Below are 13,745 nucleotides of genomic sequence, written 5' to 3'. Positions count from 1 at the left end.
CCAATATATTCTTATCATACATTTGAAGGACTCACAATTAAGGTCATTTGTCTGCAACAGAATGTTTGAATTCATATTTGTAGAAAACCAAATCATTATTTTCAGCTGCACTAAAAGGCAGAAATTTGATAGAAATAGGTGATACACTAAGAGTTTCGGATACCGATTCCATGCTTTTTTTTCTGTAAAACGTTGCACTTAAGATCTGTGTCTCTTCATGATCACGTCTGTCAAAACATTTGGCAATTTTACGTAAAAACGTGTATTACTCGTATACGTGGGTGTAGTACTTCCATCTTTGAAACATACATTTGTCCAGTATCTTGAACTGAATCAGATTCATCACTTTTGCAACCTGCGTAGATTTCTATCGATTTAACTCGCCTGATCGAGTGTGTAATGAAACTTCGACACTACACTCTGCTTCACATTTGGTCGGATATTGCTTGACAGCTTGGTGGTATTTCACTTTTAGAGGGGAAAATTAATATAATTTTAATTGTCAGAATCTGTTTTCTTCATTTCCCATCAAATAATAGATTTATACTGTCATGTTGAAAAGTTTTGTTAACTTCACTAAAATGGGTGTTTGCTTCGCTTCAAACTCAAAGAGCTAGGCTTGCTTTAAAACGCTGTGGAAAATGTAGCCAATTAAACGAATGCCAGATCTGCACCTATCAGGAATATCTGTCATTATGAACAACAGCTTCCCGTATATGTCAACTTACAATCACATGACCGGAAGTGGCACATGTGATTTATTGCGGCATAAGTCTTCGTAAGTGCTTTGTAGGAGAAAAAAAACAGTTTTAGAATTCGTTTATAGTGGATCAATATCATACAATCCAGATTTTGGTTCGCGCTCTGTGTAGCTGTAGTTTACGGCATGCTGAACCATTGCGATAAGAAACATGTCCGCACACGCCAAGCCTCCTGTGTCAAATCTTTCATGGACTTGAAAAATGTCTATCAGCAACTCTGACTTTTCGGGAATATCTTAGGTTAAGTATATAGCAGATGTAGCCAGTTGATACAGTTCTCGTCCAGCATTACATCATGCAGCTGGTTCTGGGGAGCCATTGATAGGTCAATACCGGAAGTACCACATCCCACCATACAGTCTTGTATTGAAGAACATCCCAGTCACACCGTTCACTTCATTAGGCTGTATATCTTTCCAAGAACAACCATTTGCTCAGTGAGACATCCGTGTTGTATTTTGTGGTGTTTTAATGAATTTAAAGTAAATTTCTACTTCTTAACATTGATTTGATATTCCTTGCCAGGATATGACACTGATTAAGGAACATTCAAAGGAAGGAGGTAGGCTTTTGCTCGGCCAATGCAAAACTCAATGTAGTCTTTATAATTAGTCATTTTCAAAAGTGCGGGTTCGAACCCGTCCCCTGATACATGCACCCATCCCCTGGATCGCCAGTTTCACCTATCAATATCTGGTTGTCCTGTCCCGGACTCCATTTACATACAGGTAGTCGACATATTGGTGCAACACTGCTGACAGTGTCGTTAACAAACACCACAAACACTACACGCCGTCCACGCAAGCACGCCGTCCACGCGAGCACGCCGGACACGCGAGCGCTTCCGGCTGAACGAGAAGTACCAACTTCCCCCGAGGCGCTTCACTTATGGATGACAAATATACACTGGAGCGTACTGTATTGCTCCATATCAGCTATATACAGAATAACACATATAGGTAATATACACTATGCCTGACGATGTGGTTATTATGTGCAAAGACAACCATATAACGAGGACGCCAGTGGGATTAACAGGAGAAAAGCAGATTAAGTACAGTGGAAGTAGAATGATGGGGCTGCAGGCAATGGTATCAACTGACAGTTGTACGTGCCCTGACAGTAACAGTGCACGTATCATGATGTCCATTTCAGGCTATAAATGGGATTAAAGGGCGTGCGTCCTGTTTCTATGATATGGCTCCGCCGCTGCTAATGTCTTGATCAGTTACGGAGTTACAATCTTATTTTTATTTGCGAAAGGATGCATGTTCCACTGCTACATGTGTTCACGGCTAAATATGCTGAGCGGTGGTACGGACATTGAATGACGATAACATGTCTTCCACCAAGCTGTTTCATCTGTGCGCACGACTTTTGCACGTCTGTGTTGAAGAATGGGAGAGTAGGCTCGCATTGCTACAACTCTACAATTGTAGAGCCTTACAAGAAGACGGCTTCAATGGTTGACTCCCGGAGTACCGAGATATAGACTGTATCTCACAGTCAGCCAGGTCACACAATGTAGCCTCCCTGGCATCATTAGACAAACATGTTGGTCCCAGAATACAAGCGGGGGATGTACCTAGAATACAAACGGGGGATGTACCCAGAATACAAGCGGGGGATGTACCCAGAATACAAGCCGGGGGGGGGGGGGGGGGGGGGAGGTGTAAACATACACAGAGTATGAGGAATATGTGCTCGTGGAGACTGACCCAGATAAGTGTGGGCATGAGCTAATGGTCATCAGCACTTGAGGGGTCAGGTCCAGTGACCTGGCTGACACAGCGTGTCTCCGTGCCCAGAGGGCTAGTTTGACTAGTTAAGAGTCAAGCATTTCATAGAGGTGATACATTAGACCATTGCCGTGGCCCTATAACGACTGACTCGATCACCTTTGTCTACGAACGTAGTGACCGAGCCCACCGCCATTGGTGCACGTTGGTCACACAGGAAAACTTTAATAGACATTTTCGAAACTGACGACAATACAGACCCAGGTAATCCCGATTCCTGTCTAGCCTGTCCCGCACAATCACGGTTTGGAATATATTATTCCCGACGATCTCATTGGAGACGGCTCGGTCCGGATAACCGAGGTTTTGCTGGACATACCGTTACCTGGAAGAGTCACTGATAAATGTTCCACAACGTAATTTCGTAATAGATTATTACTTGTGTGCTCAAAATCATGGCTTTGCAAAACATATTGATTATCTGATCAATAGTCTGACGCATTCTTTAATGTCTCTCACAGGATCTCCGTTTGAAATCTTGCTCTGGATTTAACTTTCACGCTAAGAGATGTTCTCATAATTAAGATAGAGTACAATTTAACGCATGCGCATCAGTGGACGCGAGGAATCATGGGCGATAAATAGACATCTAAAGGCTTTCAGACATCGTGACTCTGACCTGTTGTGTGTTTAAGAGGAATGCCTATTTCAGACAACAGTTTAACCTTTGAAGCGTAAATGGTCGTAATTACTATTCCCTTAAAAGGATATTTTAAAGCATGTGGAAACGTAAAAAGAGCACGAATTCCGGGACAGCACTTCACACTGTAAGACCCTTGCACTTCGCATGCAGGAATTTGACATTTGAGACTACCAAAATAGGCTGCTGACTTTAGTGAATGTTCAACTCAGTCACTCTGACCTAACAACTGTGTTGATACTCGATGTGTGGCCCATGCTTACAACGCTGGCCCATAACAGGTATTTATTTGTGCACCACTTCGAGTTCTCAGTCGGGACGTCAGTGCTGACATGTCTTTCCCGAAAGAAGGATCTATGTAAGAAGTACCTTCACACAAGCTGGTGATCTCTCGAGTAGGTCGCCCCCGTACAGGAGGTATTAAGTGTGGAAGCTTTCATTACATCTTCGTCTTGTTGTGATTCGCTTATTAGGAGGACACTTCAGCTCATGTGTGATATTCCTCCAGACAGTTGGTGCCAGGAGCATACATTAATCAGCTTGAACTCAAACAATAACATTGATCGTTGTCTGAAAAGCCGAGTCAGACAAAGTTGACGCTTACACTTGACTGGATGAAAATGGTGTTCTGCGATTTTGATTGGCTGGCGAGATGGGCGATTTCTAGTCGATATAATCATTACGTTTGTTAGCTTACCCTACTGATACTTCGTGTATCAGAAAGAGGTTTTAAAAGATTAGATTGATTTCACATGACTGTGGGATACGAGCGTTATTGGGTTCTGTAGCAGAGTGTGCGATTCAACACCCCTCAGCCGTGTAATTCGGGGACAGCGGTTGTGGGCTATGTCAGCTTCTGCAGTTGACCTAGGAGCGCTTAGTTCATTAACATTATGAAATATGCGCGCATCCCATACAAATGTCAAACAGTTAACATCTTTTGTGGGAAGCGTTTCTTGTTATTTATTTAATATTTTGTCTGGCCTCCATTACAGATGTCAATTACAGATGTTTTGTCAAGCGGTTTATACTTACAGTTCACACCATGGAACGTTCTCCTGAAGCTAAAAGTGTAAACCTGCTGAGCACGCAGGTGTAATCCCACATAATCATGCTCTCAGACATTATCTCCCCTTGTGTTTATACCGGGAATAGGGTTACCTCCCCTTCATCTTTCCCTTTGACGTATGTCGTGTTTGTGTCACATGATGAAACGAAATATCTGTTCACCTCTGACCATTCACGCTTTTAAAACACGAACTCACCTGCTGTTACGTTCACGAAACATTAGACCGCCGTTTGAATAGTGAAAAGATCACCTCAGACCGAATTTTGCAAAACATCTTTTCACATCAGATCACACTTACAAAACCTTAGTTATGTTAGATCATGCCCATTAAACAGTTGTTGAACTTAGATCACACTAAAAGAACATTCTTCTTACCCCTTCAGGCAGCACTGAGTCGACACTTAAGTTTTTAGACCTTTATTCCAGAACATCAAAGGTAGAAACTGGATTACCTTCGCCCACAGGCGGCCAGGAACTGTTATCGATTTTCAATCAATATATTCAGCGAATTGATATATTTCAAAGACTCATTGCAGTGGCATTTGTTCGTTGTGTTCGGGCCCTGGATAATGTCTAATCCTGCTGTCATCTCCATCACGGAAGGTCCGGAAGAGCGACAGACACACACAGTGACGGATTGAAGAGGAGAATGAAAGTTGTTTTGCTCCACAGTAGCAAACTGTTTTCTTGCAATGGGATGGTTTGTTTGTTGTTTAGCGCCGCAGTCGGCATTATCCCTGCTTATTGTCGGCGGCATATAAATAATCGAATCTGGACCAGACAATCCCGTGATTAAAAGCATAAACACCTGTCTACGCAATTGGTACATGAGAACATGTGAATGAGTGTGACTACCCGGTCCTGTTAGTGGCCTCCTACGGCAGACACATGTTGCTCAAGATCAGTTTTAAGCAAGATCGTCAAGGGGTCTGACAATGACATTGTGTCTGGGCCATAAGAACACTAGCTGCTGATAGAATGAGTCAGTCAGCATAGACACATTGGTTGATGCACATTATAATGATATTGACAGTCGCGTCTTACCACAGCAAAGACGTAAGGGGGGCAGACCTGTCCAGACAAAGTGATCTTCAGAGGACGCTAGACAACCTTGACACAATAATCAATCCATGAAGAGGTTTTGTAACATAAGTTTGACGTCACTCTTAAGAATATTTCGCTCATATGACAACGTGCACGTGCGTGTATGCGTGGCTGCTTGTACTTGCCCAGACTTAAACTTATTTCATAGTGCTAGTTAAAATCGTGAGGTACCGCAGTTAAGCGTGAATACCCCGATCAGACACATTAGCCGACCAGTGCTTGTTGAATCCATTAACGCCGAGCGCCAGACAGGGATCAACAAGTACCAAGTACGTCTTTTGGTATTTTAACATGTTTTGGTCCTCTGCGGGCGGGCGCTCTAACCACCACATCACAGTCGGCTACTAGTATCCCGGTAGGAGCTACTACAACAATACATGTGACAACACAGTTCGTCTAACCGAAGAGCCAACTTCAAGCACCACTTCATACAAGGCTAGACAATGTCATCGTCCCTGAACCATGTTATGATCCCTTCCGCTTGGGCCCACTGGAATTAATGCAATAATCTGTATTGAGGCACGTCACGATTTTCCTCGGGTTTCCATCTCACGGGGCTTTGTCAGTGTAAATGTGGTGGCTTGTTTCTACCAACATTATGTCGACATACGTATAACGACAAAATTCGTTTATTTGTTAGACATATTCCAGCAATATCATGACCACGGATACCAGAAACGGGCTTCACACATTGCATCCATGTGGGGAATCGAACCCGGGTTTTAGTTGTGACGAGAGGACGCTGTAACCACTAGGCTAGCCCACCGCGAGGCATATAACAAACTTCAATTAGTGATTCCTCTGAGCAGAGGCCATCTATCTATTAGTAAAAGCAATAGTCCGCTTATATGTGGCGCTCATATGCAGACACATTGTGTGCTCACGGCGCCACGTACAGACACATTGTGTGCCCACGGCGCCACGTACAGACACATTGTGTGCTCACGCCGCCACGTACAGACACATTGTGGGCTCACGCCGCCACGTACAGACACATTGTGTGCTCACGGCGCCACGTACAGACACATTGTGTGCTCACGGCGCCACGTACAGACACATTGTGTGCTCACGGCGCCACGTACAGACACATTGTGGGCTCACGCCGCCACGTACAGACACATTGTGGTCTCACGCCGCCACGTACAGACACATTGTGTGCTCACGGCGCCACGTACAGACACATTGTGGGCTCACGCCGCCACGTACAGACACATTGTGGTCTCACGCCGCCACGTACAGACACATTGTGTGCTCACGGCGCCACGTACATTACACCCGGTTTAATTCCATACATCATCATATGGTCTCTGCCCTGAGTTAGTTTCATTCATAGTTAATTGTACCTGCGTTCACAGAGAACAGCCACGGTGATGTGGCAGATACAGTGTCTAAAGGTGTGTAAAATCTACACTTGATGTTAATTTGTTAGAGTGTAAGGGCTAGGTGGGAAACAACTTAGTTCACGAACCGCTGAGCCGACTAAATGGCACACTGTAACACTTCCTAGCGTCGCACAGTTTCTCCTCAGGTCACAGCAAGTGACCTCTAGTAAAGTGCACCAACACTGCACAGACGCCGTCGCCACGAGCAACACCAACCGAACGTTAGCCAGTCTAATAATTGTGAGAACTTAATTACATGGGGCGGTCAATACTCTCGCCACCATGGCCAGCTCTCGCAGCCAACCCATTGTCTCAGCTGTAATCAAACGAGTTTCTATAATAGCACAGGACTAATTGTATCAAACACACGCGAATCAAACCTAATATAATCTTCTGAAATCCATTCAAGTAATATTCAGTTGTACTTGTGATCTGAGACAAGTATGAGTGAGTAGACCTGGTAATCATGGTTGTTAGAAAAAAGCCAGGTGGACACGCATAATCTTCAGATTATATTTTGCTTGAACATTAAATAACATAAGTTGTTCACTGGTCGCGAGGGGGCCATGGGCTCATGTACCCACGAATGCATGAACCCATGGCCCCCTCGCGACCAGTGAACAACTTATGGGCTCGGGGAACATAAACAACCCTCGAGGGTACATGAGCTCATGGCCCCCGAGGGACCAGCAAGCAACAGATTTAGAGTTATCTCCCTTCCATCGATTTTCAATCGCAAAACATCGGTATTTTCCGTGCTTAATGCGTCATTCAATGTTATTCGAGATAAAAATGTACTACCATGAAGCACCAGAAGAGTTCGGAATTCCCAGCGGTGTACATTGAAAATAATACATCGTCTGTAAGCGGGGTACATTGAAAATAATAGAATAACGCCTAGCCAACCAGAAAGCGATATTCATGTGTGGGGTGAGATAATTCCTGTTAACTATGCCCATGACGTCGTAAGCATTGTGACGTCATGGGCATAGTGAGAGGAAAGCGGCCTTCAAACGGCAAACTAAAGTCTGACAACATGTGTTGAAATTTTAAAACTTGTCAAACTTTAGTTTGTCGAGTGAAGGTTTCAACAGGCCCCTAAACGTCGTAGCAAAGAATATACAGAATATGAAATTCAGGAAATTCTTTAAGTGACTAATTAAATGTCATGTTCTAAAATGACTATCAGGCATCTGTATTGTGCTTCTTGGTTATCAGTCAGTGTTATCCCAGTCATTACACAATAATCTTTTCAAAATCGAAACTGGTCCTCGCAAACCAGTGAGTGATATCGTGAACAAACGTAATGCTGTCGGAGTGATACTGAATCAAATCATGGTGCATGAACCCTTGCGTTACCTCGTCAGCTAACAGGTGTGTAGTTAGCACTTAGGTGTACAGCTTGCACAGATGGCACTCAGGTGTGTAGATTGTACAGTAAGCACTTAAGTGTGTAGCTTTCACGGATGGCACTCAGGTGTGTACATTGCACAGTTAGCACTCAGGTGTGTAGATTGCACAGATGGCACTCAGGTATGTACATTGCACAGTTAGCACTCAGGTGTGTAGACTGCACAGTTAGAACCCGTGTGTGTAGATTGCACAATTAGCACTCAGGTGTGTAGATTGCACAGATGGCACTCAGGTGTGTAGACTGCACAGTTACCACTCAGGTGTGTAGATTGCACAATTAGCTGTCAGGTGTGTACATTGCACAGTTAGCACTCAGGTGTTTAGCTTGCACAGTTAGCACTCAGGTGTTTAGCTTGCACAGTTAGCACTCAGGTTTGTAGACTGCTCAGTTAGCACTCAGGTGTTTAGCTTGCACAGTTAGCACTCAGGTTTGTAGACTGCTCAGTTAGCACTCAGGTGTTTAGCTTGCATAGTTAGCACTCAGGTTTGTAGACTGCTCAGTTAGCACTCAGGTGTTTAGCTTGCACAGTTAGCACTCAGGTTTGTAGACTGCTCAGTTAGCACTCAGGTGTTTAGCTTGCACAGTTAGCACTCAGGTTTGTAGACTGCTCAGTTAGCACTCAGGTGTTTAGCTTGCACAGTTAGCACTCAGGTGTTTAGCTTGCACAGTTAGCACTCAGGTTTGTAGACTGCTCAGTTAGCACTCAGGTGTTTAGCTTGCATAGTTAGCACTCAGGTTTGTAGACTGCTCAGTTAGCACTCAGGTGTGTAGATTGCATAGTTAGCACTCAGGTTTGTAGACTGCTCAGTTAGCACTCAGGTGTTTAGCTTGCACAGTTAGCACTCAGGTTTGTAGACTGCTCAGTTAGCACTCAGGTGTTTAGCTTGCACAGTTAGCACTCAGGTTTGTAGACTGCTCAGTTAGCACTCAGGTGTTTAGCTTGCATAGTTAGCACTCAGGTTTGTAGACTGCTCAGTTAGCACTCAGGTGTTTAGCTTGCATGGTTAGCACTCAGGTTTGTAGACTGCTCAGTTAGCACTCAGGTGTTTAGCTTGCATGGTTAGCACTCAGGTTTGTAGACTGCTCAGTTAGCACTCAGGTGTTTAGCTTGCATAGTTAGCACTCAGGTTTGTAGACTGCTCAGTTAGCACTCAGATGTGTAGACAGCACATGATAACTTGTGTCCTAACATTACTAATATATATAGTTTGTCACCTTACTCCAGAGCTAACAACCTGCCGACTTCGTAATGCATGACACATAGCCCGTCTGTCGACCATATCCTCTTCCAATGGCCGGGAGATAAACGTCACGTCCACATGTACCCGGAAAATGGCCACGAAAAACAAGATGTGACCGGAAGTTGACCCGACTTACTACGAGTCACTGGATGTTGACCCTCAGATAGAGTGCATGAGCTCAACATGATGCACGAAGGATATGGGTTTACAGGTGTCCAAGGGGCTACAGTACGCTGAGTATGGGTTTACAGGTGTCCAAGGGGCTACAACACGCTGTGTATGGGTTTACAGGTGTCCAAGGGGCTTCAGCACGCTGAGTATGGGTTTACAGGTGTCCAAGGGGCTACAACACGCTGAGTATGGGTTTACAGGTGTCCAAGGGGCTACAACACGCTGAGTATGGGTTTTCCGGGTGTCCAAGGGGCTACAACACGCTGAGAATGGGTTTACAGGTGTCCAAGGGGCTACAACACGCTGAGAATGGGTTTTCCGGGTGTCCAAGGGGCTACAACACGCTGAGTATGGGTTTACAGGTGTCCAAGGGGCTTCAGCACGCTGAGTATGGGTTTACAGGTGTCCAAGGGGCTTCAGCACGCTGAGTATGGGTTTACAGGTGTCCAAGGGGCTACAACACGCTGAGTATGGGTTTACAGGTGTCCAAGGGGCTACAACACGCTGAGTATAGGTTTACAGGTGTCCAAGGGGCTACAACACGCCGAGTATGGGCTTGACTGTTATCGAATCACCTGTTCAGTATTCTGGCAATTTGCCTAGGTTTGTAAGAGTAACACCAGTGCCCACAAAGGCATTAAACTACATAAGTGTGGCTCTATACAAGTGACCAAAACTGTATGTCAGGGGGCACTGACCAGCAGGTGGGCCTGTACATGTACAACTAATACTGTTACTCGACCGACACGTATGCCTTCAGATCAGCCTATGCTTGTACAGGTCACCATGGTGCCACTTTACGCTTCGCTTCCACGGGCATAGACAGTGTTTTCATTACAACACAATCCTCGATATTACTGCATATAAATCTATCGGCTTCAGTGATCCAGCTGTGATCGATTCCCAGCCGCATGCCATATTTCACTCATATCTAATGACAGCCACAGTCAATCAAAAAAGTCCTGACATACAAAAAAACTGGAAATATCACGTCCAAATTTAAAAGTGTTCACGCAATATCCTGATTGAGATGGTAGTTACTTTTTGAAACTACGTAAAAAGACATAATAATTATATCCCGCAGGATGTTCAGAAGATATCCGCGGAAGCTCATTTAAAAATAACTCCCAAACTAATTTCCTGTTCTTGTTTGTATTTCTACGTCGGCGGGTGAATTGCTTGAAGTCAGTTCCATGCAAGACCTCACAGGACATCATTGAATCAGGGACCTGGCGAACATATTTATCACCATGGACAACAAAATTTGGAGGGAATCTGTTGGTTTTTCGCACCTTTTTCTCTCTGGCAAATCATGAAGAAGTTTACAGAGTCTCTTGCACCGCCCTCTGGCGGTCGATATACGGGCAGACGAACATTTCAACGTGATGTCACAGCGGTTGTAGCTCGGTGTCACCACGACCCGCTTTGTTGGACCGGTATCCTGTGGCACGACCTCTCAAACTTGGTCAATATTATGTTATTTTGAAGGTCATGTTGTTGATTTTCTGAAAATATAGCCTGTTTTGGACGGAAAGGCGCAAGCAAACTCTCGCTTTTAAGGGGACGACGTCGTGACAAATGTTTGAAAAATGTAAGACTGAGTTTTTCTTCCATTCACAAGTTGGTGTCACTAATCCGGATGTTGTAGGCAGGCAGCCTTCTGACACGACTTGCTCTACTTTCGTCAAAGTAAAAAAATGTAAAATAAAAACCCAAATGGCCTCCAGGGCATGTTATAAGACTATTCGATGCCCTGGGTTGTGGGCAAGGACAGTCTATCCTGGCAGATTTCTGAAGCAGTGCAAATGCACCTGTTAACAAACGAAAAATAGTTTGGTTTTTTTCTTCTTTGTTGTAAATTTAGTTAGAGACAAACCCTCCCGGTGGAGACAGGCAAGTACATCGCTTGTCAGCAACACTAGAGAATTGATTTCACGAAATAGCAGCGGAAATAGTCTCCAGGTCGCTGCAATAGCTTAAACTTGATCCTTTCTGAAATGTCAGTTTGGTGTCATCGACTGACTGACACAAAGTCAGTTCCAGTCAGTCCATCTCATCATCCGTTCACCTTAATGGCTGATGAAACTGTATGACAAACTGTATGGTTACTTCCAGAACTTATTGTCTTCGATTGTCTCTTAACATCATCGCAGGTGAATAAAACTTATAACATTTCGGCCGTACCTACGTTTGAAATCTATGTGGATGCATACATACACAAAGATCAATCTAATTGGCCATTCGCTATTTTTTAAATCCATTAACCTCATTATCTTAAAAGAAAAAAGTAGGTGTTTATGTCCAAATCTTTAAAGGCTGTATCTGTACGAGTCACGTTATATCCAGTAGATGAGCTTTTAGTATAAGAATTTAGGTAGCACAAATAGTGCGAGAATATTTAAGTTATTTAACAAATATCGTCCCTGATAATATCCACGATGATTTATCAATGAAAGGCGGACTGTAAACAGGACAGCTAATCAATATTTAGAAAAATATGTATAAGTAAAATATCAAAAAGAACGTGCCGCGGCGAATTCAGCGTGAAATTACAGAGAAGACTATTATCTACAGGCTATATTTTGTGTTATTGCCTTTTGAAGTACATGGGCTATTAATCCTTGCAAAAGGACACTGGGACAATGTGCTGTGTCTCTGAGATAAGCCGAGGTTCATCATAACTGTACATAAATATTTCTTTCACTACGTACCGTTCATTGCTCTATACGAGTTTGAATTAATAATACAATTTGACATAACATTTGATTTCTTCGTCTCAGTATTGAAACTGTAGCTCTGGGCAATAAATTTAGAAGTTAACAGGACCTTGCAGCGAAGTGGAGATTGCGATCAGCTGTTTCTAATCGATGAAGGAAAATGTATTAAAGTAGAGAGGTCTTCTCTGTTCCGGCTGATTATTAAGGAAGACACCCAACCACTGCACATGCGATGATGAGAACGAGGCAGATGTATCACTGAGAACGTCATCGTTCCTCCTCACAGTGCAGCAACGTGTATACCCAGGGCTCTTCGTGCCAGTCTACTCAAAAAATTACATGGGTTTTTTTCTGTGTAGTGTTTATATAAACGTATGTAATAATTTATTTGAGTATCTTAAACCGCTAGAAACTATATGTGTTTGAGTTTACATCGGCTGTTCGACAACAGGTGATGTAGTCGAAATCTCGTGTGTATCGATATGTTCTTCGTAATTGCAGTTGCAGGTCTGTATAATATTGTAAACCAATATGAGAAATGTACTGAGAGAGCTCCATTCAATCGGGTGTAATCTTATATCAGAATGAGCGCGAGTGTTTACAATCAAGAGGAAAGTCTCTTGACATGCAAATTAGCTTGTTGAAGTGGTGCAATGCTGAACCATCACTGCGCTGGGGGTTGTGCAGCGACAGTTGGACAGCGATTTCGTTTTCATTGAGTCAGCTCGCGCAGTCCTTCGAGAATACTGGAATATCATATGTCAAAACAACGCGGTTCTTTTAACTATTTCTAAAAGCCATATGCCCAGTACCTGTTGCGCCAAGGTAACACGTGTCACACATGCCAACAAGTACTAACCGGTGGAGCTTTCGCGCAAATAACCCGAGATATGTTTGGCACATGGCGAGATCTCATCAAAGGCGCTTCAGATAATTCCTTGTTTACCACAATCTCACAATGACTCCAAGTCTCGCGTCTAACAGAACACGGTCTGCACAAAACGGGGAATTGACGTCAATAGGAAGGGAAACAACTCATTTCTTGGATGAATATTGGTAAAACAGTTCAATGTCACGATGTGTCTGTGTTTGTAGTAAAGCTAACGAAGCACTGCTTGTAATGACGTTAGCAAGAAGGGAGATGACAGAAGTAGGTTGTATGATGTGAACAGGTTTCCTCAGTCTCTACGACCTCCAACACATGGGGCTAACATGTTTCTAACCACATCCACCTGTCAGCCACCTCGTACAATACAGTGACGGGAGGGACCTACCGTGGCAGAAAGGGCATAGGTAACACAGATACGGGTGGGTATAATTATATCCAGGGGTGGGGGCGATATGAGAAGATACAGATACGGGTGAGTATATATCTAGGTAGGTAAATGATATGAGAATCTATAGATACAGGTGAGTATATATCTAGGTAGGTAGGTGATATGAGAAG

Source organism: Haliotis asinina, chromosome 9 (genome assembly GCF_037392515.1).
Source record: "Haliotis asinina isolate JCU_RB_2024 chromosome 9, JCU_Hal_asi_v2, whole genome shotgun sequence".
Classification (NCBI taxonomy): domain Eukaryota; kingdom Metazoa; phylum Mollusca; class Gastropoda; order Lepetellida; family Haliotidae; genus Haliotis; species Haliotis asinina.
The sequence above is the reverse complement of the archived record's forward strand: the minus strand, read 5'-3'. Positions refer to the sequence as shown.